The 16,450-nt window shown below is 50.4% G+C and overlaps 30 non-coding genes across 30 annotated transcripts; all 30 read left to right on the forward strand.

Annotated features, from left to right (window-relative positions):
• The first annotated feature begins 15 nt into the window (after nucleotides 1-15).
• TRNAI-AAU (transfer RNA isoleucine (anticodon AAU)) lies at nucleotides 16-89 on the forward strand. Its single transcript has one exon. It is a non-coding gene; the product is annotated as a tRNA-Ile (tRNA).
• Nucleotides 90-437: 348 nt separating this feature from the next.
• On the forward strand, nucleotides 438-511 carry TRNAI-AAU (transfer RNA isoleucine (anticodon AAU)). The gene has a single exon. It is a non-coding gene; the product is annotated as a tRNA-Ile (tRNA).
• Nucleotides 512-1,698: 1,187 nt separating this feature from the next.
• On the forward strand, nucleotides 1,699-1,772 carry TRNAI-AAU (transfer RNA isoleucine (anticodon AAU)). Its single transcript has one exon. It is a non-coding gene; the product is annotated as a tRNA-Ile (tRNA).
• Nucleotides 1,773-2,541: 769 nt separating this feature from the next.
• On the forward strand, nucleotides 2,542-2,615 carry TRNAI-AAU (transfer RNA isoleucine (anticodon AAU)). Its single transcript has one exon. It is a non-coding gene; the product is annotated as a tRNA-Ile (tRNA).
• A 348-nt stretch (nucleotides 2,616-2,963) lies between these two features.
• TRNAI-AAU (transfer RNA isoleucine (anticodon AAU)) lies at nucleotides 2,964-3,037 on the forward strand. The gene has a single exon. It is a non-coding gene; the product is annotated as a tRNA-Ile (tRNA).
• Nucleotides 3,038-3,405: 368 nt separating this feature from the next.
• TRNAI-AAU (transfer RNA isoleucine (anticodon AAU)) lies at nucleotides 3,406-3,479 on the forward strand. Its single transcript has one exon. It is a non-coding gene; the product is annotated as a tRNA-Ile (tRNA).
• A 136-nt stretch (nucleotides 3,480-3,615) lies between these two features.
• TRNAI-AAU (transfer RNA isoleucine (anticodon AAU)) lies at nucleotides 3,616-3,689 on the forward strand. The gene has a single exon. It is a non-coding gene; the product is annotated as a tRNA-Ile (tRNA).
• Nucleotides 3,690-4,037: 348 nt separating this feature from the next.
• On the forward strand, nucleotides 4,038-4,111 carry TRNAI-AAU (transfer RNA isoleucine (anticodon AAU)). The gene has a single exon. It is a non-coding gene; the product is annotated as a tRNA-Ile (tRNA).
• A 1,608-nt stretch (nucleotides 4,112-5,719) lies between these two features.
• Nucleotides 5,720-5,793, forward strand: TRNAI-AAU (transfer RNA isoleucine (anticodon AAU)). The gene has a single exon. It is a non-coding gene; the product is annotated as a tRNA-Ile (tRNA).
• Nucleotides 5,794-6,583: 790 nt separating this feature from the next.
• TRNAI-AAU (transfer RNA isoleucine (anticodon AAU)) lies at nucleotides 6,584-6,657 on the forward strand. The gene has a single exon. It is a non-coding gene; the product is annotated as a tRNA-Ile (tRNA).
• A 348-nt stretch (nucleotides 6,658-7,005) lies between these two features.
• Nucleotides 7,006-7,079, forward strand: TRNAI-GAU (transfer RNA isoleucine (anticodon GAU)). The gene has a single exon. It is a non-coding gene; the product is annotated as a tRNA-Ile (tRNA).
• A 348-nt stretch (nucleotides 7,080-7,427) lies between these two features.
• Nucleotides 7,428-7,501, forward strand: TRNAI-AAU (transfer RNA isoleucine (anticodon AAU)). Its single transcript has one exon. It is a non-coding gene; the product is annotated as a tRNA-Ile (tRNA).
• A 137-nt stretch (nucleotides 7,502-7,638) lies between these two features.
• Nucleotides 7,639-7,712, forward strand: TRNAI-AAU (transfer RNA isoleucine (anticodon AAU)). The gene has a single exon. It is a non-coding gene; the product is annotated as a tRNA-Ile (tRNA).
• Nucleotides 7,713-8,059: 347 nt separating this feature from the next.
• TRNAI-AAU (transfer RNA isoleucine (anticodon AAU)) lies at nucleotides 8,060-8,133 on the forward strand. Its single transcript has one exon. It is a non-coding gene; the product is annotated as a tRNA-Ile (tRNA).
• Nucleotides 8,134-8,269: 136 nt separating this feature from the next.
• Nucleotides 8,270-8,343, forward strand: TRNAI-AAU (transfer RNA isoleucine (anticodon AAU)). Its single transcript has one exon. It is a non-coding gene; the product is annotated as a tRNA-Ile (tRNA).
• A 348-nt stretch (nucleotides 8,344-8,691) lies between these two features.
• TRNAI-AAU (transfer RNA isoleucine (anticodon AAU)) lies at nucleotides 8,692-8,765 on the forward strand. The gene has a single exon. It is a non-coding gene; the product is annotated as a tRNA-Ile (tRNA).
• Nucleotides 8,766-9,133: 368 nt separating this feature from the next.
• On the forward strand, nucleotides 9,134-9,207 carry TRNAI-AAU (transfer RNA isoleucine (anticodon AAU)). Its single transcript has one exon. It is a non-coding gene; the product is annotated as a tRNA-Ile (tRNA).
• Nucleotides 9,208-9,343: 136 nt separating this feature from the next.
• Nucleotides 9,344-9,417, forward strand: TRNAI-AAU (transfer RNA isoleucine (anticodon AAU)). The gene has a single exon. It is a non-coding gene; the product is annotated as a tRNA-Ile (tRNA).
• A 559-nt stretch (nucleotides 9,418-9,976) lies between these two features.
• Nucleotides 9,977-10,050, forward strand: TRNAI-AAU (transfer RNA isoleucine (anticodon AAU)). Its single transcript has one exon. It is a non-coding gene; the product is annotated as a tRNA-Ile (tRNA).
• A 764-nt stretch (nucleotides 10,051-10,814) lies between these two features.
• On the forward strand, nucleotides 10,815-10,888 carry TRNAI-AAU (transfer RNA isoleucine (anticodon AAU)). The gene has a single exon. It is a non-coding gene; the product is annotated as a tRNA-Ile (tRNA).
• A 137-nt stretch (nucleotides 10,889-11,025) lies between these two features.
• Nucleotides 11,026-11,099, forward strand: TRNAI-AAU (transfer RNA isoleucine (anticodon AAU)). Its single transcript has one exon. It is a non-coding gene; the product is annotated as a tRNA-Ile (tRNA).
• A 559-nt stretch (nucleotides 11,100-11,658) lies between these two features.
• Nucleotides 11,659-11,732, forward strand: TRNAI-AAU (transfer RNA isoleucine (anticodon AAU)). Its single transcript has one exon. It is a non-coding gene; the product is annotated as a tRNA-Ile (tRNA).
• Nucleotides 11,733-12,290: 558 nt separating this feature from the next.
• On the forward strand, nucleotides 12,291-12,364 carry TRNAI-AAU (transfer RNA isoleucine (anticodon AAU)). Its single transcript has one exon. It is a non-coding gene; the product is annotated as a tRNA-Ile (tRNA).
• A 554-nt stretch (nucleotides 12,365-12,918) lies between these two features.
• TRNAI-AAU (transfer RNA isoleucine (anticodon AAU)) lies at nucleotides 12,919-12,992 on the forward strand. Its single transcript has one exon. It is a non-coding gene; the product is annotated as a tRNA-Ile (tRNA).
• A 769-nt stretch (nucleotides 12,993-13,761) lies between these two features.
• Nucleotides 13,762-13,835, forward strand: TRNAI-AAU (transfer RNA isoleucine (anticodon AAU)). The gene has a single exon. It is a non-coding gene; the product is annotated as a tRNA-Ile (tRNA).
• Nucleotides 13,836-14,183: 348 nt separating this feature from the next.
• Nucleotides 14,184-14,257, forward strand: TRNAI-AAU (transfer RNA isoleucine (anticodon AAU)). Its single transcript has one exon. It is a non-coding gene; the product is annotated as a tRNA-Ile (tRNA).
• Nucleotides 14,258-14,600: 343 nt separating this feature from the next.
• TRNAI-AAU (transfer RNA isoleucine (anticodon AAU)) lies at nucleotides 14,601-14,674 on the forward strand. The gene has a single exon. It is a non-coding gene; the product is annotated as a tRNA-Ile (tRNA).
• A 348-nt stretch (nucleotides 14,675-15,022) lies between these two features.
• Nucleotides 15,023-15,096, forward strand: TRNAI-AAU (transfer RNA isoleucine (anticodon AAU)). The gene has a single exon. It is a non-coding gene; the product is annotated as a tRNA-Ile (tRNA).
• Nucleotides 15,097-15,233: 137 nt separating this feature from the next.
• TRNAI-GAU (transfer RNA isoleucine (anticodon GAU)) lies at nucleotides 15,234-15,307 on the forward strand. The gene has a single exon. It is a non-coding gene; the product is annotated as a tRNA-Ile (tRNA).
• Nucleotides 15,308-15,655: 348 nt separating this feature from the next.
• Nucleotides 15,656-15,729, forward strand: TRNAV-AAC (transfer RNA valine (anticodon AAC)). The gene has a single exon. It is a non-coding gene; the product is annotated as a tRNA-Val (tRNA).
• Nucleotides 15,730-16,450: the final 721 nt, after the last annotated feature.

Raw genomic sequence — 16,450 nt, forward strand, 5'->3', positions numbered from 1 at the left:
AGCATTGCACTTCCTGGCCAGTTAGCTCAGTTGGTTAGAGCGTGGTGCTAATAACGCCAAGGTCGCGGGTTCGATCCCCGTACGGGCCAGCCTTTAGCATTGCCAAAGACCCACGGTGACGTCTTAGTCTCGTTTCAAGGCATTTTGTGTGCAACAGTGACCATCTTGATGGAAGACTGGCAGAAAGCAGGGCTTAGAAAATGGCAAGTTAAGCATAGCACTGAATGGCTGGTTAGCTCAGTTGGTTAGAGCGTGGTGCTAATAACGCCAAGGTCGCGGGTTTGATCCCCGTACGGGCCAGCCTTTAGCATCGCCAAAGACCCACAGCGGAGTTTTGGTCTTGTTTCAAGGCATTTTGTGTGCAATCTCTGACGTATTGATGGAAGAGTGGCAGAAAACCTGGCTCAGAAAGCGGTAAGAGAAGAATGGCGCCACATGGCCGGTTAGCTCAGTTGGTTAGAGTGTGGTGCTAATAACGCCAAGGTCGCGGGTTCGATCCCCGTACGGGCCAGTCTTTAGCATCGCCAAAGACCCACGGTGACGTTTTGGTCTCGTTTCAAGGCATTTTTTGTGCAAAAGTGATCATCTTGAAGGAAGACTGGCAGAAAGATGAGCTTAGAAAGCGGCAAGTTAAGCATTGCACTTCATGGCCGGTTAGCTCAGTTGGTTAGAGCGTGGTGCTAATAATGCCAAGGTCGTGGGTTCGATCCCCGTACAGGCCAGCCTTTTAGCAAAGACCCATGGTGACGTCTTAGTCTCGTTTCAAGGCATTTTGTGTGCAACAGTGACCATCTTGATGGCAGACTGGCAGAAAGATGGGCTTAGAAAGTGGCAAGTTAAGCATGGCGTTTAATGGCCGTTTAGCTCAGTTGGTTAGAGCGTGGTGCTAATAACCCCAAGGTCGCGGGTTTGATCCCCGTACGGGCCAGCCTTTAGCATCCAGAAAGACCCACGGTGACGTTTTGGTCTCGTTTCAAGGCATTTTTTGTGCAACAGTGATCATCTTGATTGAAGACTGGCAGAAAGATGGCCTTAGAAAGCAGCAAGTTAAGCATTGCACTTCATGGCCGGTTAGCTCAGTTGGTTAGAGCGTGGTGCTAATAACGCCAAGCTCGCGGGTTCGATCCCCGTGCGGGCCAGCCTTTTGCATCGCCAAAGACCCAAGGTGATGTTTTGGTCTCTTTTCAAGGCATTTTGTGTGCAACAGTGATCATCTTGATGGAAGACTGGCAGAAAGATGGGCTTAGAAAGCAGCAAGTTAAAGATTTCATTTCATGGCCGGTTAGCTCAGTTGGTTAGAGCATGGTGCTAATAACGCCAAGGTCGCAGGTTCGATCCCCGTACTGACCATCCTTTAGCATCGCCATAGACCCACAGTGACGTCTTAGTCTCGTTACAAGGCATTTTGTGTGCAACAGTGACCATCTTGATGGAAGACTGGCAGAAAGCAGGGCTTAGAAAGTGGCAATTTAAGCATGTCACTTAAAGGCCGGTTAGCTCAGTTGGTTAGAGCGTGGTGCTAATAACGCCAAGGTCGCGGTTTCAATCCCCATACGGGCCAGCATTTAGCATCGCCAAAGTCCCACAGTGACGTCTTAGTCTCGTTTCAAGGCATTTTGTGTGCAACAGTGACCATCTTGATGGCAGACTGGCAGAAAGCAGGGCTTAGAAAGTGGCAAGTTAAGAATGGCGCTTAATGGCCGGTTAGCTCAGTTGGTTAGAGCGTGGTGCTAATAACGCCAAGGTCGCGGGTTCGATCCCCGTACGGGCCAGCATTTAGCATCGCCAAAGACCCACGGTGACGTCTTAGTCTCGTTTCAAGGCATTTTGTGTGCAACAGTGACCATTTTGATGGCAGACTGGCAGAAAGCAGGGCTTAGAAAGTGGCAAGTTAAGAATGGCACTTAATGGCCGGTTAGCTCAGTTGGTTAGAGCGTGGTGCTAATAACGCCAAGGTTGCGGGTTCGATCCCTGTACGGGCCAGCCTTTAGCATCGCCAAAGACCTACAGTGGAGTTTTGGTCTCGTTTCAAGGCATTTTGTGTGCAACGTTTGACGTATTGATGGAAGAGTGGCAGAAAACCGGGCTCAGAAAACGGTAAGAGAAGCATGGTGCCACATGGCCGGTTAGCTCAGTTGGTTAGATCGTGGTGCTAATAACGCCAAGGTCGCGGGTTCGATACCCGTACGGGCCAGCCTTTAACATCGCCAAAGACCCACGGTGACGTTTTGGTCTCGATTCAAGGCATTTTTGTGCAAAAGTGATCATCCTAATGGAAGACTGGCTGAAAGATGGGCTTAGAAAGCGACTAGTTAACCATTGTCCTTCATGGCCGGTTAGCTCAGTTGGTTAGAGCGTGGTGCTAATAACCCCAAGGTCGCGGGTTCGATCCCCGTACGGGCCAGCCTTTAGCATCGCCAAAGACCCACGGTGATGTTTTGGTCTCTTTTAAAGGCATTTTGTGTGCAACAGTGATGATCTTGATGGAAGACTGGCAGAAAGATGGGCTTAGAAAGCGGCAAGTTAAGCCTTGCACTTCATGGCCGGTTAGCTCAGTTGGTTAGAGCATGGTGCTAATAACGCCAAGGTCGCGGGTTCGATCCCCGTAGTGGCCATCCTTTAGCATCGCCATAGACCCACAGTGACGTCTTAGTCTCGTTTCAAGGCATTTTGTGTGCAACAGTGACCATCTTGATGGAAGACTGGCAGAAAGCAGGGCTTAAAAAGTGGCAATTTAAGCATGTCACTTAAAGGCCGGTTAGCTCAGTTGGTTAGAGCGTGGTGCTAATAACGCCAAGGTCACGGGTTCGATCCCCATACGGGCCAGCGTTTAGCATCGCCAAATTCCCACAGTGACGTCTTAGTCTCGTTTCAAGGCATTTTGTGTGCAACAGTGACCATCTTGATGGCAGACTGGCAGAAAGCAGGGCTTAGAAAGTGGCAAGTTAAGAATGGCGCTTAATGGCCGGTTAGCTCAGTTGGTTAGAGCGTGGTGCTAATAACGCCAAGGTCGCGGGTTCGATCCCCGTACGGGCCAGCATTTAGCATCGCCAAAGACCCACGGTGACGTCTTAGTCTCGTTTCAAGGCATTTTGTGTGCAAAATTTTGAGAAGCATGGCTCCACATGGCCGTTTGATGGCAGACTGGCAGAAAGCAGGGCTTAGAAAGTGGCAAGTTAAGCATGGCGCTTAATGGCCGGTTAGCTCAGTTGGATAGAGCGTGGTGCTAATAACACCAAGGTCGCGGGTTCGATCCCTGTACGGGCCAGCCTTTAGCATCGCCAAAGACCTACAGTGGAGTTTTGGTCTCGTTTCAAGGCATTTTGTGTGCAACGTTTGACGTATTCATGGAAGAGTGACAGAAAACCGGGCTCAGAAAACGGTAAGAGAAGCATGGCGCCACATGGCCGGTTAGCTCAGTTGGTTAGAGCGTGGTGCTAATAACGCCAAGGTCGCGGGTTCGATACCCGTACTGGCCAGCCTTTAACATCGCCAAAGACCCACGGTGACGTTTTGGTCTCGATTCAAGGCATTTTTGTGCAAAAGTGATCTTCTTGATGGAAGACTGGCAGAAAGATGGGCTTAGAAAGCGGCAAGTTAAGCATTGCACTTCATGGCCGGTTAGCTCAGTTGGTTAGAGCATGGTGCTAATAACACCAAGGTCGCGGGTTCGATCCCCGTACTGGCCAGCCTTTAGCATCGCCAAAGACCCACGGTGACGTCTTAGTCTCGTTTCAAGGCATTTTGTGTGCAACAGTCACCATCTTGATGGAAGACTGGCAGAAAGCAGGGCTTAGAAAGTTTCAAATTAAACATGGCACTTAATGGCCGGTTAGCTCAGTTGGATAGAGCGTGGTGCTAATAACGCCAAGGTCGCGGGTTCGATCACCGTATGGGCCAGCCTTCAGCATCGCCAAAGACCCACGGTGACGTCTTAGTCTCGTTTCAAGGCATTTTGTGTGCAACAGTGACCATCTTGATGGCAGACTGGCAGAAAGCAGGGCTTAGAAAGTGGCAAGTTAAGAATGGCGCTTAATGGCCGGTTAGCTCAGTTGGTTAGAGCGTGGTGCTAATAACGCCAAGGTCGCGGGTTCGATCCCCGTACGGGCCAGCCTTTAGCATCGCCAAAGACCCACGGTGACGTCTTAGTCTCGTTTCAAGGCATTTTGTGTGCAACAGTGACCATCTTGATGGAAGACTGGCAGAAAGCAGGGCTTAGAAAATAGCAAGTTAAGTATGGCACTTAATGGCTGGTTAGCTCAGTTGGTTAGAGCGTGGTGCTAATAACGCCAAGGTCGCGGGTTTGATCCCCGTACGGGCCAGCCTTTAGCATCGCCAAAGACCCACAGCGCAGTTTTGGTCTTGTTTCAAGGCATTTTGTGTGCAATCTTTGTCGTATTGATGGAAGAGTGGCAGAAAACCTGGCTCAGAAAGCGGTAAGAGAAGAATGGCGCCACATGGCCGGTTAGCTCAGTTGGTTAGAGTGTGGTGCTAATAACGCCAAGGTCGCGGGTTTGATCCCCGTACGGGCCAGTCTTTAGCATCGCCAAAGACCCACGGTGACGTTTTGGTCTCGTTTCAAGGCATTTTTTGTGCAAAAGTGATCATCTTGAAGGAAGACTGGCAGAAAGATGGGCTTAGAAAGCAGCAAGTTAAGCATTGCACTTCATGGCCGGTTAGCTCAGTTGGTTAGAGCGTGGTGCTAATAACGCCAAGGTCGTGGGTTTGATCCCCGTACAGGCCAGCCTTTTAGCAAAGACCCACGGTGACGTCTTAGTCTCGTTTCAAGGCATTTTGTGTGCAACAGTGACCATCTTGATGGCAGACTGGCAGAAAGATGGGCTTAGAAAGTGGCAAGTTAAGCATGGCGTTTAATGGCCGTTTAGCTCAGTTGGTTAGAGCGTGGTGCTAATAACGCCAAGGTCGCGGGTTCGATCCCCGTACGGGCCAGTATTTAGCATCGTCAAAGACCCACGGTGACGTCTTAGTCTCGTTTCAAGGCATTTTGTGTGCAACAGTAACAATCTTGATGGAAGACTGGCAGAAAGCAGGGCTTAGAAAGTGGAAAGTTAAACATGGCACTTAATGGCCGGTTAGCTCAGTTGGTTAGAGCGTGGTGCTAATAACACCAAGGTCGCGGGTTCGATCCCTGTACGGGCCAGCCTTTAGCATCGCCAAAGACCCACGGTGACGTCTTAGTCTCGTTTCAAGGCATTTTGTGTGCAACGTTTGAAGTATTGATGGAAGAGTGGCAGAAAACCGGGCTCAGAAAACGGTAAGAGAAGCATGGTGCCACATGGCCGGTTAGCTCAGTTGGTTAGATCGTGGTGCTAATAACGCCAAGGTCGCGGGTTCGATACCCGTACGGGCCAGCCTTTAACATCGCCAAAGACCCACGGTGACGTTTTGGTCTCGATTCAAGGCATTTTTGTGCAAAAGTGATCATCTTGATGGAAGACTGGCTGAAAGATGGGCTTAGAAAGCGACTAGTTAACCATTGTCCTTCATGGCCGGTTAGCTCAGTTGGTTAGAGCGTGGTGCTAATAACCCCAAGGTCGCGGGTTCGATCCCCGTACGGGCCAGCCTTTAGCATCGCCAAAGACCCACGGTGATGTTTTGGTCTCTTTTAAAGGCATTTTGTGTGCAACAGTGATGATCTTGATGGAAGACTGGCAGAAAGATGGGCTTAGAAAGCGGCAAGTTAAGCCTTGCACTTCATGGCCGGTTAGCTCAGTTGGTTAGAGCATGGTGCTAATAACGCCAAGGTCGCGGGTTCGATCCCCGTACTGGCCATCCTTTAGCATCGCCATAGACCCACAGTGACGTCTTAGTCTCGTTTCAAGGCATTTTGTGTGCAACAGTGACCATCTTGATGGAAGACTGGCAGAAAGCAGGGCTTAGAAAGTGGCAATTTAAGCATGTCACTTAAAGGCCGGTTAGCTCAGTTGGTTAGAGCGTGGTGCTAATAACGCCAAGGTCGCGGGTTCGATCCCCATACGGGCCAGCGTTTAGCATCGCCAAATTCCCACAGTGACGTCTTAGTCTCGTTTCAAGGCATTTTGTGTGCAACAGTGACCATCTTGATGGCAGACTGGCAGAAAGCAGGGCTTAGAAAGTGGCAAGTTAAGAATGGCGCTTAATGGCCGGTTAGCTCAGTTGGTTAGAGCGTGGTGCTAATAACGCCAAGGTCGGGGGTTCGATCCCCGTACGGGCCAGCCTTTAGCATCGCCAAAGACCCACGGTGACGTCTTAGTCTCGTTTCAAGGCATTTTGTGTGCAAAATTTTGAGAAGCATGGCTCCACATGGCCTTTTGATGGCAGACTGGCAGAAAGCAGGGCTTAGAAAGTGGCAAGTTAAGCATGGCGCTTAATGGCCGGTTAGCTCAGTTGGATAGAGCGTGGTGCTAATAACGCCAAGGTCGGGGGTTCGATCCCTGTACGGGCCAGCCTTTAGCATCGCCAAAGACCTATAGTGGAGTTTTGGTCTCGTTTCAAGGCATTTTGTGTGCAACGTTTGACGTATTCATGGAAGAGTGACAGAAAACCGGGCTCAGAAAACGGTAAGAGAAGCATGGCGCCACATGGCCGGTTAGCTCAGTTGGTTAGAGCATGGTGCTAATAACGCCAAGATCGCGGGTTCGATCCCCGTACTGGCCAGCCCTTAGCATCGCCAAAGACCCACGGTGACGTCTTAGTCTCGTTTCAAGGCATTTTGTGTGCAACAGTCACCATCTTGATGGAAGACTGGCAGAAAGCAGGGCTTAGAAAGTGTCAAATTAAGCATGGCACTTAATGGCCGGTTAGCTCAGTTGGTTAGAGCGTGGTGCTAATAACGCCAAGATCGAGAGTTCGATCCCCGTACGGGCCAGCCTTTAGCATCGCCAAAGACCCACGGTGAAGTTTTGGTCCCGTTTCAAGGCATTTTTTGTGCAAAAGTGATCTTCTTGATGGAAGACTGGCAGAAAGATGGGCTTAGAAAGAGGCAAGTTAAGCATGGCACTTTATGGCCGGTTAGCTCAGTTGGTTAGAGCGTGGTGCTGATAACGCCAAGGTCGCGGATTCGATCCCCGTACGGGCCAGCCTTTGGCATCGCCAAAGACCCACACTGACGTTTTGGTCTTGTTTCAAGGCATTTTGTGTGCAATGTTTAACGTCTTGATGGAAGAGAGGCAGAAAACAGGGCTCAGAAAGCAATAAGAGAAACATGGCATCACATGGCCGGTTAGCTCATTTGGTTAGAGCGTGGTGCTAATAACGCCAAGGTCGCGGGTTCGATCCCTGTACGGGCCAGCCTTTAGCATCGCAAAAGACCCACAGTGACGTCTTAGTCTCGTTTCAAGGCATTTTGTGTGCAACAGTGACCATCTTGATGGCAGACTGGCAGAAAGCAGGGCTTAGAAAGTGGCAAGTTAAGCTTGGAGCTTAATGGCCGGTTAGCTCAGTTGGTTAGAGCGTGGTGCTAATAACGCCAAGGTCGCGGGTTCGATCCCCGTACGGGCCAGTATTTAGCATCGTCAAAGACCCACGGTGACGTCTTAGTCTCGTTTCAAGGCATTTTCTGTGCAACAGTAACAATCTTGATGGAAGACTGGCAGAAAGCAGGGCTTAGAAAGTGGCAAGTTAAACATGGCACTTAATGGCCGGTTAGCTCAGTTGGTTAGAGCGTGGTGCTAATAACGCCAAGGTCGCGGGTTCGATCCCTGTACGGGCCAGCCTTTAGCATCGCCAAAGACCCACGGTGACGTCTTAGTCTCGTTTCAAGGCATTTTGTGTGCAACGTTTGAAGTATTGATGGAAGAGTGGCAGAAAACCGGGCTCAGAAAACGGTAAGAGAAGCATGGTGCCACATGGCCGGTTAGCTCAGTTGGTTAGATCGTGGTGCTAATAACGCCAAGGTCGCGGGTTCGATACCCGTACTGGCCAGCCTTTAACATCGCCAAAGACCCACGGTGACGTTTTGGTCTCGATTCAAGGCATTTTTGTGCAAAAGTGATCATCTTGATGGAAGACTGGCTGAAAGATGGGCTTAGAAAGCGACTAGTTAACCATTGTCCTTCATGGCCGGTTAGCTCAGTTGGTTAGAGCGTGGTGCTAATAACCCCAAGGTCGCGGGTTCGATCCCCGTACGGGCCAGCCTTTAGCATCGCCAAAGACCCACGGTGATGTTTTGGTCTCTTTTAAAGGCATTTTGTGTGCAACAGTGATGATCTTGATGGAAGACTGGCAGAAGATGGGCTTAGAAAGCGGCAAGTTAAGCCTTGCACTTCATGGCCGGTTAGCTCAGTTGGTTAGAGCATGGTGCTAATAACGCCAAGGTCGCGGGTTCGATCCCCGTACTGGCCATCCTTTAGCATCGCCATAGACCCACAGTGACGTCTTAGTCTCGTTTCAAGGCATTTTGTGTGCAACAGTGACCATCTTGATGGAAGACTGGCAGAAAGCAGGGCTTAGAAAGTGGCAATTTAAGCATGTCACTTAAAGGCCGGTTAGCTCAGTTGGTTAGAGCGTGGTGCTAATAACGCCAAGGTCGCGGGTTCGATCCCCATACGGGCCAGCGTTTAGCATCGCCAAATTCCCACAGTGACGTCTTAGTCTCGTTTCAAGGCATTTTGTGTGCAACAGTGACCATCTTGATGGCAGACTGGCAGAAAGCAGGGCTTAGAAAGTGGCAAGTTAAGAATGGCGCTTAATGGCCGGTTAGCTCAGTTGGTTAGAGCGTGGTGCTAATAACGCCAAGGTCGCGGGTTCGATCCCCGTACGGGCCAGCATTTAGCATCGCCAAAGACCCACGGTGACGTCTTAGTCTCGTATCAAGGCATTTTGTGTGCAAAATTTTGAGAAGCATGGCTCCACATGGCCGTTTGATGGCAGACTGGCAGAAAGCAGGGCTTAGAAAGTGGCAAGTTAAGCATGGCGCTTAATGGCCGGTTAGCTCAGTTGGATAGAGCGTGGTGCTAATAACACCAAGGTCGCGGGTTCGATCCCTGTACGGGCCAGCCTTTAGCATCGCCAAAGACCTACAGTGGAGTTTTGGTCTCGTTTCAAGGCATTTTGTGTGCAACGTTTGACGTATTCATGGAAGAGTGACAGAAAACCGGGCTCAGAAAACGGTAAGAGAAGCATGGCGCCACATGGCCGGTTAGCTCAGTTGGTTAGAGCGTGGTGCTAATAACGCCAAGGTCGCGGGTTCGATACCCGTACTGGCCAGCCTTTAACATCGCCAAAGACCCACGGTGACGTTTTGGTCTCGATTCAAGGCATTTTTGTGCAAAAGTGATCTTCTTGATGGAAGACTGGCAGAAAGATGGGCTTAGAAAGCGGCAAGTTAAGCATTGCACTTCATGGCCGGTTAGCTCAGTTGGTTAGAGCATGGTGCTAATAACACCAAGGTCGCGGGTTCGATCCCCGTACTGGCCAGCCTTTAGCATCGCCAAAGACCCACGGTGACGTCTTAGTCTCGTTTCAAGGCATTTTGTGTGCAACAGTCCCCATCTTGATGGAAGACTGGCAGAAAGCAGGGCTTAGAAAGTTTCAAATTAAGCATGGCACTTAATGGCCGGTTAGCTCAGTTGGATAGAGCGTGGTGCTAATAACGCCAAGGTCGCGGGTTCGATCACCGTATGGGCCAGCCTTCAGCATCGCCAAAGACCCACGGTGACGTCTTAGTCTCGTTTCAAGGCATTTTGTGTGCAACGTTTGACGTATTGATGGAAGAGTGGCAGTAAACCGGGCTCAGAAAGCGGTAAGAGAAGCATGGCGCCACATGGCCGGTTAGCTCAGTTGGTTAGAGTGTGGTGCTAATAACGCCAAGGTCGCGGGTTCGATCTCCGTACGGGCCAGCCTTTAGCATCGCCAAAGACCCACGGTGACGTTTTGGTCTCATTTCAAGGCATTTTTTGTGCAAAAGTGATCTTCTTGATGGAAGACTGGCAGAAAGATGGGCTTAGAAAGCGGCAAGTTAAGCATTGCACTTCATGGCCAGTTAGCTCAGTTGGTTAGAGCGTGGTGCTAATAACGCCAAGGTCGCGGGTTCGATCCCCGTACGGGCCAGCCTTTAGCATCGCCAAAGACCCACGGTGACGTCTTAGTCTCGTTTCAAGGCATTTTGTGTGCAACAGTGACCATCTTGATGGAAGACTGGCAGAAAGCAGGGCTTAGAAAATAGCAAGTTAAGTATGGCACTTAATGGCTGGTTAGCTCAGTTGGTTAGAGCGTGGTGCTAATAACGCCAAGGTCGTGGGTTTGATCCCCGTACAGGCCAGCCTTTTAGCAAAGACCCACGGTGACGTCTTAGTCTCGTTTCAAGGCATTTTGTGTGCAACAGTGACCATCTTGATGGCAGACTGGCAGAAAGATGGGCTTAGAAAGTGGCAAGTTAAGCATGGCGTTTAATGGCCGTTTAGCTCAGTTGGTTAGAGCGTGGTGCTAATAACGCCAAGGTCGCGGGTTCGATCCCTGTACGGGCCAGCCTTTAGCATCGCCAAAGACCCACGGTGACGTCTTAGTCTCGTTTCAAGGCATTTTGTGTGCAACGTTTGAAGTATTGATGGAAGAGTGGCAGAAAACCGGGCTCAGAAAACGGTAAGAGAAGCATGGTGCCACATGGCCGGTTAGCTCAGTTGGTTAGATCGTGGTGCTAATAACGCTAAGGTCGCGGGTTCGATACCCGTACGGGCCAGCCTTTAACATCGCCAAAGACCCACGGTGACGTTTTGGTCTCGATTCAAGGCGTTTTTGTGCAAAAGTGATCATCTTGATGGAAGACTGGCTGAAAGATGGGCTTAGAAAGCGACTAGTTAACCATTGTCCTTCATGGCCGGTTAGCTCAGTTGGTTAGAGCGTGGTGCTAATAACCCCAAGGTCGCGGGTTCGATCCCCGTACGGGCCAGCCTTTAGCATCGCCAAAGACCCACGGTGATGTTTTGGTCTCTTTTAAAGGCATTTTGTGTGCAACAGTGATGATCTTGATGGAAGACTGGCAGAAAGATGGGCTTAGAAAGCGGCAAGTTAAGCCTTGCACTTCATGGCCGGTTAGCTCAGTTGGTTAGAGCATGGTGCTAATAACGCCAAGGTCGCGGGTTCGATCCCCGTACTGGCCATCCTTTAGCATCGCCATAGACCCACAGTGACGTCTTAGTCTCGTTTCAAGGCATTTTGTGTGCAACAGTGACCATCTTGATGGAAGACTGGCAGAAAGCAGGGCTTAGAAAGTGGCAATTTAAGCATGTCACTTAAAGGCCGGTTAGCTCAGTTGGTTAGAGCGTGGTGCTAATAACGCCAAGGTCGCGGGTTCGATCCCCATACGGGCCAGCGTTTAGCATCGCCAAATTCCCACAGTGACGTCTTAGTCTCGTTTCAAGGCATTTTGTGTGCAACAGTGACCATCTTGATGGCAGACTGGCAGAAAGCAGGGCTTAGAAAGTGGCAAGTTAAGCACGGCGCTTAATGGCCGGTTAGCTCAGTTGGATAGAGCGTGGTGCTAATAACGCCAAGGTCGCGGGTTCGATCCCTGTACGGGCCAGCCTTCAGCATCGCCAAAGACCTATAGTGGAGTTTTGGTCTCGTTTCAAGGCATTTTGTGTGCAACGTTTGACGTATTCATGGAAGAGTGACAGAAAACCGGGCTCAGAAAACGGTAAGAGAAGCATGGCGCCACATGGCCGGTTAGCTCAGTTGGTTAGAGCATGGTGCTAATAACGCCAAGGTCGCGGGTTCGATACCCGTACGGGCCAGCCTTTAACATCGCCAAAGACCCACGGTGACGTTTTGGTCTCGATTCAAGGCATTTTTGTGCAAAAGTGATCTTCTTGATGGAAGACTGGCAGAAAGATGGGCTTAAAAAGCGGCAAGTTAAGCCTTGCACTTCATGGCCGATTAGCTCAGTTGGTTAGAGCATGGTGCTAATAACACCAAGGTCGCGGGTTCGATCCCCGTACTGGCCAGCCTTTAGCATCGCCAAAGACCCACGGTGACATCTTAGTCTCGTTTCAAGGCATTTTGTGTGCAACAGTCACCATCTTGATGGAAGACTGGCAGAAAGCAGGGCTTAGAAAGTGTCAAATTAAGCATGGCACTTAATGGCCGGTTAGCTCAGTTGGTTAGAGCGTGGTGCTAATAAGGCCAAGGTCGCGGGTTCGATCACCGTATGGGCCAGCCTTCAGCATCTCCAAAGACCCACGGTGACGTCTTAGTTTCGTTTCAAGGCATTTTGTGTGCAACGTTTGACGTATTGATGGAAGAGTGGCAGTAAACCGGGCTCAGAAAGCGGTAAGAGAAGCATGGCGCCACATGGCCGGTTAGCTCAGTTGGTTAGAGTGTGGTGCTAATAACGCCAAGGTCGCGGGTTCGATCCCCGTACGGGCCAGCCTTTAGCATCGCCAAAGACCCACGGTGACGTTTTGGTCTCGTTTCAAGGCATTTTTTGTGCAAAAGTGATCTTCTTGATGGAAGACTGGCAGAAAGATGGGCTTAGAAAGCGGCAAGTTAAGCATTGCACTTCATGGCCAGTTAGCTCAGTTGGTTAGAGCGTGGTGCAAATAACGCCAAGGTCGCGGGTTCGATCCCCGTACGGGCCAGCCTTTAGCATCGCCAAAGACCCACGGTGACGTCTTAGTCTCGTTTCAAGGCATTTTGTGTGCAACACTGACCATCTTGATGGAAGACTGGCAGAAAGCAGGGCTTAGAAAATGGCAAGTTAAGCATGGCATGGCTGGTTAGCTCAGTTGGTTAGAGCGTGGTGCTAATAACGCCAAGGTCGCGGGTTCGATCCCTGTACGGGCCAGCCTTTAGCATCGCCAAAGACCTACAGTGGAGTTTTGGTCTCGTTTCAAGGCATTTTGTGTGCAACGTTTGACGTATTGATGGAAGAGTGACAGAAAACCAGGCTCAGAAAACGGTAAGAGAAGCATGGCGCCACATGGCCGGTTAGCTCAGTTGGTTAGAGCGTGGTGCTAATAACGCCAAGGTCGCGGGTTCGATACCCGTACTGGCCAGCCTTTAACATCGCCAAAGACCCACGGTGACGTTTTGGTCTCGATTCAAGGCATTTTTGTGCAAAAGTGATCTTCTTGATGGAAGACTGGCAGAAAGATGGGCTTAGAAAGCGGCAAGTTAAGCATTGCACTTCATGGCCGGTTAGCTCAGTTGGTTAGAGCATGGTGCTAATAACACCAAGGTCGCGGGTTCGGTCCCCGTACTGGCCAGCCTTTAGCATCGCCAAAGACCCACGGTGACGTCTTAGTCTCGTTTCAAGGCATTTTGTGTACAACAGTCACCATCTTGATGGAAGACTGGCAGAAAGCAGGGCTTAGAAAGTGTCAAATTAAGCATGGCACTTAATGGCTGGTTAGCTCATTTGGTTAGAGCGTGGTGCTAATAACGCCAAGGTCGTGGGTTCGATCCCCGTATGGGCCAGCCTTCAGCATCGCCAAAGACCCACGGTGACGTCTTAGTCTCGTTTTAAGGCATTTTGTGTGCAACGTTTGACGTATTGATGGAAGAGTGGCAGTAAACCGGGCTCAGAAAGCGGTAAGAGAAGCTTGGCGCCACATGGCCGGTTAGCTCAGTTGGTTAGAGTGTGGTGCTAATAACGCCAAGGTCGTTGGTTCGATCCCCGTACGGGCCAGCCTTTAGCATCGCCAAAGACCCACGGTGACGTTTTGGTCTCGTTTCAAGGCATTTTTTGTGCAAAAGTGATCTTCTTGATGGAAGACTGGCAGAAAGATGGGCTTAGAAAGCGGCAAGTTAAGCATTGCACTTCATGGCCAGTTAGCTCAGTTGGTTAGAGCGTGGTGCTAATAACGCCAAGGTCGTGGGTTCGATCCCCGTACGGGCCAGCCTTTAGCATCGCCAAAGACCCACGGTGACGTCTTAGTCTCGTTTCAAGGCATTTTGTGTGCAACAGTGACCATCTTGATGGAAGACTGGCAGAAAGCAGGGCTTAGAAAATGGCAAGTTAAGTATGGCACTTAATGGCTGGTTAGCTCAGTTGGTTAGAGCGTGGTGCTAATAACGCCAAGGTCGCGGGTTTGATCCCCGTACAGGCCAGCCTTTAGCATCGCCAAAGACCCACAGCGGAGTTTTGGTCTTGTTTCAAGGCATTTTGTGTGCAATCTTTGACGTATTGATGGAAGAGTGGCAGAAAACCTGGCTCAGAAAGCGGTAAGTGAAGAATGGCGCCACATGGCCGGTTAGCTCAGTTGGTTAGAGTGTGGTGCTAATAACGCCAAGGTCGCGGGTTCGATCCCCGTACGGGCCAGTCTTTAGCATCGCCAAAGACCCACGGTGACGTTTTGGTCTCGTTTCAAGGCATTTTTTGTGCAAAAGTGATCATCTTGAAGGAAGACTGGCAGAAAGATGGGCTTAGAAAGCGGCAAGTTAAGCATTGCACTTCATAGCCGGGTAGCTCAGTTGGTTAGAGCGTGGTGCTAATAACGCCAAGGTTGTGGGTTCGATCCCCGTAAAGGCCAGCCTTTTAGCAGAGACCCACGGTGACGTCTTAGTCTCGTTTCAAGGCATTTTGTGTGCAACAGTGACCATCTTGATGGCAGACTGGCAGAAAGATGGGCTTAGAAAGTGTCAAATTAAGCATGGCACTTAATGGCCGGTTAGCTCAGTTGGTTAGAGCGTGGTGCTAATAAAGCCAAGGTCGCGGGTTCGATTCCCGTACTGGCCAGCCTTTAGCATCGCCAGAGACCCACGGTGACGTCTTAGTCTCGTTTCAAGGCATTTTGTGTGCAACAGTCACCATCTTGATGGAAGACTGGCAGAAAGCAGGGCTTAGAAAGTGTCAAATTAAGCATGGCACTTAATGGCCGGTTAGCTCAGTTGGTTAGAGCGTGGTGCTAATAACGCCAAGGTCGCGGGTTCGATCACCGTATGGGCCAGCCTTCAGCATCTCCAAAGACCCACGGTGACGTCTTAGTCTTGTTTCAAGGCATTTTGTGTGCAACGTTTGACGTATTGATGGAAGAGTGGCAGTAAACCGGGCTCAGAAAGCGGTAAGAGAAGCATGGCGCCACATGGCCGGTTAGCTCAGTTGGTTAGAGTGTGGTGCTAATAACGCCAAGGTCGCGGGTTCGATCCCCGTACGGGCCAGCCTTTAGCATCGCCAAAGACCCACGGTGAAGTTTTGGTCTCGTTTCAAGGCATTTTTTGTGCAAAAGTGATCTTCTTGATGGAAGACTGGCAGAAAGATGGGCTTAGAAAGAGGCAAGTTAAGCATGGCACTTTATGGCCGGTTAGCTCAGTTGGTTAGAGCGTGGTGCTGATAACGCCAAGGTCGCGGATTCGATCCCCGTACGGGCCAGCCTTTAGCATCGCCAAAGACCCACGGTGACGTCTTAGTCTCGTTTCAAGGCATTTTGTGTGCAACAGTGACCATCTTGATGGAAGACTGGCAGAAAGCAGGGCTTAGAAAATGGCAAGTTAAGTATGGCACTTAATGGCTGGTTAGCTCAGTTGGTTAGAGCGTGGTGCTAATAACGCCAAGGTCGCTGGTTTGATCCCCGTACGGGCCAGCCTTTAGCATCGCCAAAGACCCACAGCGGAGTTTTGGTCTTGTTTCAAGGCATTTTGTGTGCAATCTTTGACGTATTGATGGAAGAGTGGCAGAAAACCTGGCTCAGAAAGCGGTAAGTGAAGAATGGCGCCACATGGCCGGTTAGCTCAGTTGGTTAGAGTGTGGTGCTAACAACGCCAAGGTCGCGGGTTCGATCCCCGTACGGGCCAGTCTTTAGCATCGCCAAAGACCCACGGTGACGTTTTGATCTCGTTTCAAGGCATTTTTTGTGCAAAAGTGATCATCTTGAAGGAAGACTGGCAGAAAGATGGGCTTAGAAAGTGTCAAATTAAGCATGGCACTTAATGGCCGGTTAGCTCAGTTGGTTAGAGCGTGGTGCTAACAACGCCAAGGTCGCGGGTTCCATCACCGTATGGGCCAGCCTTTAGCATCGCCAAAGACCCACGGTGACGTCTTAGTCTCGTTTCAAGGCATTTTGTGTGCAACAGTCACCATCTTGATGGAAGACTGGCAGAAAGCAGGGCATAGAAAGTGTCAAATTAAGCATGGCACTTAATGGCCGGTTAGCTCAGTTGGTTAGAGCGTGGTGCTAATAACGCCAAGGTCGCGGGTTCGATCACCGTATGGGCCAGCCTTCAGCATCTCCAAAGACCCACGGTGACGTCTTAGTCTCGTTTCAAGGCATTTTGTGTGCAACGTTTGACGTATTGATGGAAGAGTAGCAGTAAACCGGGCTCAGAAATCGGTAAGAGAAGCTTGGCGCCACATGGCCGGTTAGCTCAGTTGGTTAGAGTGTGGTGCTAATAAGGCCAAGGTCGCGGGTTCGATCCGCGTACGGGCCAGCCTTTAGCATCGCCAAAGACCCACGGTGACGTTTTGGTCTCGTTTCAAGGCATTTTTTGTGCAAAAGTGATCTTCTTGATGGAATAC

The sequence above is a fragment of the Leptodactylus fuscus genome, chromosome 5 (genome assembly GCF_031893055.1).
Source record: "Leptodactylus fuscus isolate aLepFus1 chromosome 5, aLepFus1.hap2, whole genome shotgun sequence".
NCBI classification, from domain to species: Eukaryota; Metazoa; Chordata; class Amphibia; order Anura; family Leptodactylidae; genus Leptodactylus; species Leptodactylus fuscus.